The sequence below is a fragment of the Hyperolius riggenbachi genome, chromosome 6, assembly GCF_040937935.1.
Source record: "Hyperolius riggenbachi isolate aHypRig1 chromosome 6, aHypRig1.pri, whole genome shotgun sequence".
Taxonomy (NCBI): domain Eukaryota; kingdom Metazoa; phylum Chordata; class Amphibia; order Anura; family Hyperoliidae; genus Hyperolius; species Hyperolius riggenbachi.
The window spans coordinates 304322922-304336079 of record NC_090651.1 but is presented as its reverse complement, the minus strand read 5'-3'; positions in this window follow the sequence as shown (position 1 = coordinate 304336079).

Sequence of the window (13158 nt, the reverse complement as noted above, 5' to 3'; positions counted from 1 at the left end):
TGGGACTTGTAGTTCCACCACAACTGGAGTGTCAAGCATAGCCATCACTGACCTATGGCCTCCTCCTCCCCAATAGCCATAGCCATTCCTCTCCTAAATCCATGGTTCTTGCGCACTGTATGTAATGCCTTATGGCATCACACGCTAAAAAAAACAAGTAAGATAACACTATCAGCCCGTCGGGCTCCTAAAAAAAGGAGCGCCGGACCACAAGATGGTGAGAATGACAAACATATAACAAAAAGATAAATTATATCACATGAATAAGACAAACCATCACAGATATAAAAATACTTTACACATACAAAGTCCCACAAAGTGAGCTGTACAAAAATAGCTGGGTGGCATCTGTGAATAAAGAGTACCAATCTTTATGGCATCACACACTGAAATTAAATCAGCCCGTTGCGTCCTAATCAAAGGGCGCCAGACCACAAGTCAGTGAATATGACAACCATGTAACACCAAAAAAAAAAAAATACAAACCATTTAACTTGCATAAAGACAAACAATGACAGACATAGAAATACTTTACATATCACAGGCCAACAATGTGAGCTGTCAAACTAGTTGGAATCTGCGAATACAAAGTACTGATCCTTATGGAAACACACACTAAAATTAAATCATCAGCCCATTGCACTCCTAAATAAGAGCGCCGGGCCAAAAGGCAGTGAGTATGACCAACAGAATACAAAAAAAAAGACATCTTTTAAAGTGTTAAACTTCCTCTTCCACAACCTATGGCAGTGATGGGTAACCTTGGTACTCCAACTGTCAGAAAACTACAAATCCCATCATACCTCTGCCTCCCCGAGTTATGCTTAAAGCTGTCAGAGTATTGCAATGCCTGATGGGACTTGTAGTTCCACCACAACTGGAGTGTCAAGCTTAGCCATCACTGACCTATGGCCTCCTCCTCCCCAATAGCCATAGCCATTCCTCTCCTAAATCCATGGTTCTTGCGCACTGTATGTAATGCCTTATGGCATCACACGCTAAAAAAAACAAATAGGATTACACTAACAGCCCATCGGGCTCCTAAACAAGGAGCTCCGGACCACAAGATGGTGAGAATGACAAACATATAAAAAAAACATAAATTATATCACATGAATAAGACAAACAATCACAGATATACAAATACTTTACACATAAAAAGGCCCACAAAGTGAGCTGTAAAAAAATAGCTGGGTGGCATCTGTGAATAGAGAGTACCAATCTTTATGGCATCACACACTGAAATTAAATCAGCCCATTGCATCCTAATCAAAGGGCGCCGGACCACAAGTCAGTGAATATGACAACCATGTAACACCAAAAAAAAAAAAAATACAAACCATTTAACTTGCATAAAGACAAACAATGACAGACATAGAAATACTTTACATATCACAGGCCAACAATGTGAGCTGTCAAACCTAGTTGGAATCTGCGAATAGAAAGTACTGATCCTTATGAAAACACACACGGAAATTAAAACATCAGCCCGTTGCACTCCTAAATAGGAGCGCCGGACCACAAGGCAGTGAGTATGAACAAAAGAAAACAAATAAAAAGACATCTTTTAAAGTTGTGAACTTCCTCTTCCACAACCTATGGCAGTGATGGCTAACCTTGGTACTCCAACTGTCAGAAAACTACAAATCCCATCATACCTTTGCCTCCTCGAGGTATGCTTAAAGCTGTCAGAGTATTGCAATGCCTGATGGGACTTGTAGTTCCACCACAACTGGAGTGTCAAGCATAGCCATCACTGACCTATGGCCTCCTCCTCCCCAATAGCCATAGCCATTCCTCTCCTAAATCCATGGTTCTTGCGCACTGTATGTAATGCCTTATGGCATCACACGCTAAAAAAAACAAGTAAGATAACACTATCAGCCCGTCGGGCTCCTAAAAAAGGAGCGCCGGACCACAAGATGGTGAGAATGACAAACATATAACAAAAAGATAAATTATATCACATGAATAAGACAAACAATCACAGATATAAAAATACTTTACACATACAAAGGCCCACAAAGTGAGCTGTACAAAAATAGCTGGGTGGCATCTGTGAATAGAGAGTACCAATCTTTATGGCATCACACACTGAAATTAAATCAGCCCATCAGCCCGTTGCGTCCTAATCAAAGGGCGCCGGACCACAAGTCAGTGAATATGACAACCATGTAACACCAAAAAAAAAAAAAATACAAACCATTTAACTTGCATAAAGACAAACAATGACAGACATAGAAATACTTTACATATTACAGGCCAACAATGTGAGCTGTCAAACTAGTTGGAATCTGCGAATAGAAATTACTGATCCTTATGAAAACACACACTGAAATTAAAACATCAGCCCGTTGCACTCCTAAATAGGAGCGCCGGACCACAAGGCAGTGAGTATGACCAAAAGAAAACAAATAAAAAGACATCTTTTAAAGTTGTGAACTTCCTCTTCCACAACCTATGGCAGTGATGGCTAACCTTGGTACTCCAACTGTCAGAAAACTACAAATCCCATCATACCTCTGCCTCCACGAGTTATGCTTAAAGCTGTCAGAGTATTGCAATGCCTGATGGGACTTGTAGTTCCACCACAACTGGAGTGTCAAGCTTAGCCATCACTGACCTATGGCCTCCTCCTCCCCAATAGCCATAGCCATTCCTCTCCTAAATCCATGGTTCTTGCGCACTGTATGTAATGTCTTATGGCATCACACGCTAAAAAAAACAAGTAAGATAACACTATCAGCCCGTCGGGCTCCTAAAAAAGGAGCGCCGGACCACAAGATGGTGAGAATGACAAACATATAACAAAAAGATAAATTATATCACATGAATAAGACAAACAATCACAGATATAAAAATACTTTACACATACAAAGCCCCACAAAGTGAGCTGTACAAAAATAGCTGGGTGGCATCTTTGAATAGAGAGTACCAATCTTTATGGCAGCACACACTGAAATTAAATCAGCCCATCAGCCCGTTGCGTCCTAATCAAAGGGCGCCGGACCACAAGTCAGTGAATATGACAACCATGTAACACCAAAAAAAAAAAATACAAACCATTTAACTTGCATAAAGACAAACAATGACAGACATACAAATACTTTACATATCACAGGCCAACAATGTGAGCTGTAAAACCTAGTTGGAATCTGCGAATACAAAGTACTGATCCTTATGAAAACACACACTGAAATTAAAACATCAGCCCGTTGCACTCCTAAATAGGAGCGCCGGACCACAAGGCAGTGAGTATGACCAAAAGAAAACAAATAAAAAGACATCTTTTAAAGTTGTGAACTTCCTCTTCCACAACCTATGGCAGTGATGGCTAACCTTGGTACTCCAACTGTCAGAAAACTACAAATCCCATCATACCTCTGCCTCCCCGAGTTATGCTTAAAGCTGTCAGAGTATTGCAATGCCTGATGGGACTTGTAGTTCCACCACAACTGGAGTGTCAAGCATAGCCATCACTGACCTATGGCCTCCTCCTCCCCAATAGCCATAGCCATTCCTCTCCTAAATCCATGGTTCTTGCGCACTGTATGTAATGCCTTATGGCATCACACGCTAAAAAAAACAAGTAAGATAACACTATCAGCCCGTCGGGCTCCTAAAAAAGGAGCGCCGGACCACAAGATGGTGAGAATGACAAACATATAACAAAAAGATAAATTATATCACATGAATAAGACAAACCATCACAGATATAAAAATACTTTACACATACAAAGTCCCACAAAGTGAGCTGTACAAAAATAGCTGGGTGGCATCTGTGAATAAAGAGTACCAATCTTTATGGCATCACACACTGAAATTAAATCAGCCCATCAGCCCGTTGCGTCCTAATCAAAGGGCGCCGGACCACAAGTCAGTGAATATGACAACCATGTAACACCAAAAAAAAAAAAATACAAACCATTTAACTTGCATAAAGACAAACAATGACAGATATACAAATACTTTACATATCACAGGCCAACAATGTGAGCTGTAAAACCTAGTTGGAATCTGCGAATACAAAGTACTGATCCTTATGAAAACACACACTGAAATTAAAACATCAGCCCGTTGCACTCCTAAATAGGAGCGCCGGACCACAAGGCAGTGAGTATGACCAAAAGAAAACAAATAAAAAGACATCTTTTAAAGTTGTGAACTTCCTCTTCCACAACCTATGGCAGTGATGGCTAACCTTGGTACTCCAACTGTTAGAAAACTACAAATCCCATCATACCTTTGCCTCCTCGAGGTATGCTTAAAGCTGTCAGAGTATTGCAATGCCTGATGGGACTTGTAGTTCCACCACAACTGGAGTGTCAAGCATAGCCATCACTGACCTATGGCCTCCTCCTCCCCAATAGCCATAGCCATTCCTCTCCTAAATCCATGGTTCTTGTGCACTGTATGTAATGCCTTATGGCATCACACGCTAAAAAAAACAAATAAGATTACACTAACAGCCCGTCGGGCTCCTAAACAAGGAGCTCCGGACCACAAGATGGTGAGAATGACAAACATATAACAAAAAGAAAAATTATATCACATGAATAAGACAAACAATCACAGATATACAAATACTTTACACATAAAAAGGCCCACAAAGTGAGCTGTAAAAAAATAGCTGGGTGGCATCTGTGAATAGAGAGTACCAATCTTTATGGCATCACACACTGAAATTAAATCAGCCCATCAGCCCGTTGCGTCCTAATCAAAGGGCGCCGGACCACAAGTCAGTGAATATGACAACCATGTAACACCAAAAAAAAAAAATACAAACCATTTAACTTGCATAAAGACAAACAATGACAGACATAGAAATACTTTACATATCACAGGCCAACAATGTGAGCTGTCAAACCTAGTTGGAATCTGCGAATAGAAAGTACTGATCCTTATGAAAACACACACTGAAATTAAAACATCAGCCCGTTGCACTCCTAAATAGGAGCGCCGGACCACAAGGCAGTGAGTATGACCAAAAGAAAACAAATAAAAAGACATCTTTTAAAGTTGTGAACTTCCTCTTCCACAACCTTTGGCAGTGATGGCTAACCTTGGTACTCCAACTGTCAGAAAACTACAAATCCCATCATACCTTTGCCTCCTTGAGGTATGCTTAAAGCTGTCAGAGTATTGCAATGCCTGATGGGACTTGTAGTTCCACCACAACTGGAGTGTCAAGCATAGCCATCACTGACCTATGGCCTCCTCCTCCCCAATAGCCATAGCCATTCCTCTCCTAAATCCATGGTTCTTGCGCACTGTATGTAATGCCTTATGGCATCACACGCTAAAAAAAACAAGTAAGATAACACTATCAGCCCGTCGGGCTCCTAAAAAAGGAGCGCCGGACCACAAGATGGTGAGAATGACAAACATATAACAAAAAGATAAATTATATCACATGAATAAGACAAACCATCACAGATATAAAAATACTTTACACATACAAAGTCCCACAAAGTGAGCTGTACAAAAATAGCTGGGTGGCATCTGTGAATAAAGAGTACCAATCTTTATGGCATCACACACTGAAATTAAATCAGCCCATCAGCCCGTTGCGTCCTAATCAAAGGGCGCCGGACCACAAGTCAGTGAATATGACAACCATGTAACACCAAAAAAAAAAAATACAAACCATTTAACTTGCATAAAGACAAACAATGACAGATATACAAATACTTTACATATCACAGGCCAACAATGTGAGCTGTAAAACCTAGTTGGAATCTGCGAATAGAAAGTACTGATCCTTATAAAAACACACACTGAAATTAAAACATCAGCCCTTTGCACTCCTAAATAGGAGCGCCGGACCACAAGGCAGTGAGTATGACCAAAAGAAAACAAATAAAAAGACATCTTTTAAAGTTGTGAACTTCCTCTTCCACAACCTATGGCAGTGATGGCTAACCTTGGTACTCCAACTGTCAGAAAACTACAAATCCCATCATACCTTTGCCTCCCCGAGGTATGCTTAAAGCTGTCAGAGTATTGCAATGCCTGATGGGACTTGTAGTTCCACCACAACTGGAGTGTCAAGCATAGCCATCACTGACCTATGGCCTCCTCCTCCCCAATAGCCATAGCCATTCCTCTCCTAAATCCATGGTTCTTGTGCACTGTATGTAATGCCTTATGGCATCACACGCTAAAAAAAACAAATAAGATTACACTAACAGCCCGTCGGGCTCCTAAACAAGGAGCTCCGGACCACAAGATGGTGAGAATGACAAACATATAACAAAAAGAAAAATTATATCACATGAATAAGACAAACAATCACAGATATACAAATACTTTACACATAAAAAGGCCCACAAAGTGAGCTGTAAAAAAATAGCTGGGTGGCATCTGTGAATAGAGAGTACCAATCTTTATGGCATCACACACTGAAATTAAATCAGCCCATCAGCCCGTTGCGTCCTAATCAAAGGGCGCCGGACCACAAGTCAGTGAATATGACAACCATGTAACACCAAAAAAAAAAAAAATACAAACCATTTAACTTGCATAAAGACAAACAATGACAGACATAGAAATACTTTACATATCACAGGCCAACAATGTGAGCTGTCAAACCTAGTTGGAATCTGCGAATAGAAAGTACTGATCCTTATGAAAACACACACTGAAATTAAAACATCAGCCCGTTGCACTCCTAAATAGGAGCGCCGGACCACAAGGCAGTGAGTATGACCAAAAGAAAACAAATAAAAAGACATCTTTTAAAGTTGTGAACTTCCTCTTCCACAACCTATGGCAGTGATGGCTAACCTTGGTACTCCAACTGTCAGAAAACTACAAATCCCATCATACCTTTGCCTCCTTGAGGTATGCTTAAAGCTGTCAGAGTATTGCAATGCCTGATGGGACTTGTAGTTCCACCACAACTGGAGTGTCAAGCATAGCCATCACTGACCTATGGCCTCCTCCTCCCCAATAGCCATAGCCATTCCTCTCCTAAATCCATGGTTCTTGCGCACTGTATGTAATGCCTTATGGCATCACACGCTAAAAAAAACAAGTAAGATAACACTATCAGCCCGTCGGGCTCCTAAAAAAGGAGCGCCGGACCACAAGATGGTGAGAATGACAAACATATAACAAAAAGATAAATTATATCACATGAATAAGACAAACCATCACAGATATAAAAATACTTTACACATACAAAGTCCCACAAAGTGAGCTGTACAAAAATAGCTGGGTGGCATCTGTGAATAAAGAGTACCAATCTTTATGGCATCACACACTGAAATTAAATCAGCCCGTTGCGTCCTAATCAAAGGGCGCCGGACCACAAGTCAGTGAATATGACAACCATGTAACACCAAAAAAAAAAAAATACAAACCATTTAACTTGCATAAAGACAAACAATGACAGATATACAAATACTTTACATATCACAGGCCAACAATGTGAGCTGTCAAACTAGTTGGAATCTGCGAATAGAAAGTACTGATCCTTATGAAAACACACACTGAAATTAAAACATCAGCCCGTTGCACTCCTAAATAGGAGCGCCGGACCACAAGGCAGTGAGTATGACCAAAAGAAAACAAATAAAAAGACATCTTTTAAAGTTGTGAACTTCCTCTTCCACAACCTATGGCAGTGATGGCTAACCTTGGTACTCCAACTGTTAGAAAACTACAAATCCCATCATACCTTTGCCTCCTCGAGGTATGCTTAAAGCTGTCAGAGTATTGCAATGCCTGATGGGACTTGTAGTTCCACCACAACTGGAGTGTCAAGCATAGCCATCACTGACCTATGGCCTCCTCCTCCCCAATAGCCATAGCCATTCCTCTCCTAAATCCATGGTTCTTGTGCACTGTATGTAATGCCTTATGGCATCACACGCTAAAAAAAACAAATAAGATTACACTAACAGCCCGTCGGGCTCCTAAACAAGGAGCTCCGGACCACAAGATGGTGAGAATGACAAACATATAACAAAAAGAAAAATTATATCACATGAATAAGACAAACAATCACAGATATACAAATACTTTACACATAAAAAGGCCCACAAAGTGAGCTGTAAAAAAATAGCTGGGTGGCATCTGTGAATAGAGAGTACCAATCTTTATGGCATCACACACTGAAATTAAATCAGCCCATCAGCCCGTTGCGTCCTAATCAAAGGGCGCCGGACCACAAGTCAGTGAATATGACAACCATGTAACACCAAAAAAAAAAAAATACAAACCATTTAACTTGCATAAAGACAAACAATGACAGACATAGAAATACTTTACATATCACAGGCCAACAATGTGAGCTGTCAAACCTAGTTGGAATCTGCGAATAGAAAGTACTGATCCTTATGAAAACACACACTGAAATTAAAACATCAGCCCGTTGCACTCCTAAATAGGAGCGCCGGACCACAAGGCAGTGAGTATGACCAAAAGAAAACAAATAAAAAGACATCTTTTAAAGTTGTGAACTTCCTCTTCCACAACCTATGGCAGTGATGGCTAACCTTGGTACTCCAACTGTCAGAAAACTACAAATCCCATCATACCTTTGCCTCCTTGAGGTATGCTTAAAGCTGTCAGAGTATTGCAATGCCTGATGGGACTTGTAGTTCCACCACAACTGGAGTGTCAAGCATAGCCATCACTGACCTATGGCCTCCTCCTTCCCAATAGCCATAGCCATTCCTCTCCTAAATCCATGGTTCTTGCGCACTGTATGTAATGCCTTATGACATCACACGCTAAAAAAACCAAATAAGATTACACTAACAGCCCGTCGGGCTCCTAAACAAGGAGCTCCGGACCACAAGATGGTGAGAATGACAAACATATAAAAAAAACATAAATTATATCACATGAATAAGACAAACAATCACAGATATACAAATACTTTACACATAAAAAGGCCCACAAAGTGAGCTGTAAAAAAATAGCTGGGTGGCATCTGTGAATAGAGAGTACCAATCTTTATGGCATCACACACTGAAATTAAATCAGCCCATCAGCCCGTTGCGTCCTAATCAAAGGGCGCCGGACCACAAGTCAGTGAATATGACAACCATGAAACACCAAAAAAAAAAATACAAACCATTTAACTTGCATAAAGACAAACAATGACAGACATACAAAAACTTTACATATCACAGACCAACAATGTGAGCTGTCAAACCTAGTTGGAATCTGCGAATAGAGAGTACTGATCCTTATTAAAACACACACTGAAATTAAAACATCAGCCCGTTGCACTCCTAAATAGGAGCGCCGGACCACAAGGCAGTGAGTATGACCAAAAGAAAACAAATAAAAAGACATCTTTTAAAGTTGTGAACTTCCTCTTCCACAACCTATGGCAGTGATGGCTAACCTTGGTACTCCAACTGTCAGAGAACTACAAATCCCATCATACCTCTGCCTCCCCGAGTTATGCTTAAAGCTGTCAGAGTATTGCAATGCCTGATGGGACTTGTAGTTCCACCACAACTGGAGTGTCAAGCTTAGCCATCACTGACCTATGGCCTCCTCCTCCCCAATAGCCATAGCCATTCCTCTCCTAAATCCATGGTTCTTGCGCACTGTATGTAATGCCTTATGGCATCACACGCTAAAAAAAACAAATAAGATTACACTAACAGCCCGTCGGGCTCCTAAACAAGGAGCTCCGGACCACAAGATGGTGAGAATGACAAACATATAACAAAAAGATAAATTATATCACATGAATAAGACAAACAATCACAGATATACAAATACTTCACACATAAAAAGGCCCACAAAGTGAGCTGTAAAAAAATAGTTGGGTGGCATCTGCGAATAGAGAGTACCAATCCTTATGGCATCACACACTGAAATTAAATCAGCACATCAGCCCGTTGCGCCCTAATCAAAGGGCGCCGGACCACAAGTCAGTGAATATGACAACCATAAAATACCAAAAAAAAAAAATACAAACCATTTAACTTGCATAAAGACAAACAATGACAGACATACAAATACTTTACATATCACAGGCCAACAATGTGAGCTGTCAAACCTAGTTGGAATCTGCGAATAGAAAGTACTGATCCTTATGAAAACACACACTGAAATTAAAACATCAGCCCGTTGCACTCCTAAATAGGAGCGCCGGACCACAAGGCAGTGAGTATGACCAAAAGAAAACAAAAAAAAGGACATCTTTTAAAGTTTTAAACTTCCTCTTCCACAACCTATGGCAGTGATGGTTAACCTTGGTACTACAACTGTCAGAAAACTACAAATCCCATCATACCTCTGCCTCCCCGAGTTATGCTTAAAGCTGTCAGAGTATTGCAATGCCTGATGGGACTTGTAGTTCCACCACAACTGGAGTGTCAAGCTTAGCCATCACTGACCTATGGCCTCCTCCTCCCCAATAGCCATAGCCATTCCTCTCCTAAATCCATGGTTCTTGCGCACTGTATGTAATGCCTTATGGCATCACACGCTAAAAAAAACAAGTAAGATAACACTATCAGCCCGTCGGGCTCCTAAAAAAGGAGCGCCGGACCACAAGATGGTGAGAATGACAAACATATAACAAAAAGATAAATTATATCACATGAATAAGACAAACAATCACAGATATAAAAATACTTTACACATACAAAGTCCCACAAAGTGAGCTGTACAAAAATAGCTGGGTGGCATCTGTGAATAGAGAGTACCAATCTTTATGGCATCACACACTGAAATTAAATCAGCCCATCAGCCCGTTGCGTCCTAATCAAAGGGCGCCGGACCACAAGTCAGTGAATATGACAACCATGTAACACCCAAAAAAAAAAAATACAAACCATTTAACTTGCATAAAGACAAACAATGACAGATATACAAATACTTTACATATCACAGGCCAACAATGTGAGCTGTAAAACCTAGTTGGAATCTGCGAATACAAAGTACTGATCCTTATGAAAACACACACTGAAATTAAAACATCAGCCCGTTGCACTCCTAAATAGGAGCGCCGGACCACAAGGCAGTGAGTATGACCAAAAGAAAACAAAAAAAGGACATCTTTTAAAGTTTTAAACTTCCTCTTCCACAACCTATGGCAGTGATGGTTAACCTTGGTACTACAACTGTCAGAAAACTACAAATCCCATCATACCTCTGCCTCCCCGAGTTATGCTTAAAGCTGTGAGAGTATTGCAATGCCTGATGGGACTTGTAGTTCCACCACAACTGGAGTGTCAAGCTTAGCCATCACTGACCTATGGCCTCCTCCTCCCCAATAGCCATAGCCATTCCTCTCCTAAATCCATGGTTCTTGCGCACTGTATGTAATGCCTTATAGCATCACACGCTAAAAAAAACAAGTAAGATAACACTATCAGCCCGTCGGGCTCCTAAAAAAGGAGCGCCGGACCACAAGATGGTGAGAATGACAAACATATAACAAAAAGATAAATTATATCACATGAATAAGACAAACAATCACAGATATAAAAATACTTTACACATACAAAGTCCCACAAAGTGAGCTGTACAAAAATAGCTGGGTGGCATCTGTGAATAGAGAGTACCAATCTTTATGGCATCACACACTGAAATTAAATCAGCCCATCAGCCCGTTGCGTCCTAATCAAAGGGCGCCGGACCACAAGTCAGTGAATATGACAACCATGTAACACCAAAAAAAAAAAAATACAAACCATTTAACTTGCATAAAGACAAACAATGACAGACATACAAATACTTTACATATCACAGGCCAACAATGTGAGCTGTAAAACCTAGTTGGAATCTGCGAATACAAAGTACTGATCCTTATGAAAACACACACTGAAATTAAAACTTCAGCCCGTTGCACTCCTAAATAGGAGCGCCGGACCACAAGGCAGTGAGTATGACCAAAAGAAAACAAATAAAAAGACATCTTTTAAAGTTGTGAACTTCCTCTTCCACAACCTATGGCAGTGATGGCTAACCTTGGTACTCCAACTGTCAGAAAACTACAAATCCCATCATACCTCTGCCTCCCCGAGTTATGCTTAAAGCTGTCAGAGTATTGCAATGCCTGATGGGACTTGTAGTTCCACCACAACTGGAGTGTCAAGCATAGCCATCACTGACCTATGGCCTCCTCCTCCCCAATAGCCATAGCCATTCCTCTCCTAAATCCATGGTTCTTGCGCACTGTATGTAATGCCTTATGGCATCACACGCTAAAAAAAACAAGTAAGATAACACTATCAGCCCGTCGGGCTCCTAAAAAAGGAGCGCCGGACCACAAGATGGTGAGAATGACAAACATATAACAAAAAGATAAATTATATCACATGAATAAGACAAACAATCACAGATATAAAAATACTTTACACATACAAAGTCCCACAAAGTGAGCTGTACAAAAATAGCTGGGTGGCATCTGTGAATAGAGAGTACCAATCTTTATGGCATCACACACTGAAATTAAATCAGCCCATCAGCCCGTTGCGTCCTAATCAAAGGGCGCCGGACCACAAGTCAGTGAATATGACAACCATGTAACACCCAAAAAAAAAAAATACAAACCATTTAACTTGCATAAAGACAAACAATGACAGATATACAAATACTTTACATATCACAGGCCAACAATGTGAGCTGTAAAACCTAGTTGGAATCTGCGAATACAAAGTACTGATCCTTATGAAAACACACACTGAAATTAAAACATCAGCCCGTTGCACTCCTAAATAGGAGCGCCGGACCACAAGGCAGTGAGTATGACCAAAAGAAAACAAAAAAAGGACATCTTTTAAAGTTTTAAACTTCCTCTTCCACAACCTATGGCAGTGATGGTTAACCTTGGTACTACAACTGTCAGAAAACTACAAATCCCATCATACCTCTGCCTCCCCGAGTTATGCTTAAAGCTGTGAGAGTATTGCAATGCCTGATGGGACTTGTAGTTCCACCACAACTGGAGTGTCAAGCTTAGCCATCACTGACCTATGGCCTCCTCCTCCCCAATAGCCATAGCCATTCCTCTCCTAAATCCATGGTTCTTGCGCACTGTATGTAATGCCTTATAGCATCACACGCTAAAAAAAACAAGTAAGATAACACTATCAGCCCGTCGGGCTCCTAAAAAAGGAGCGCCGGACCACAAGATGGTGAGAATGACAAACATATAACAAAAAGATAAATTATATCACA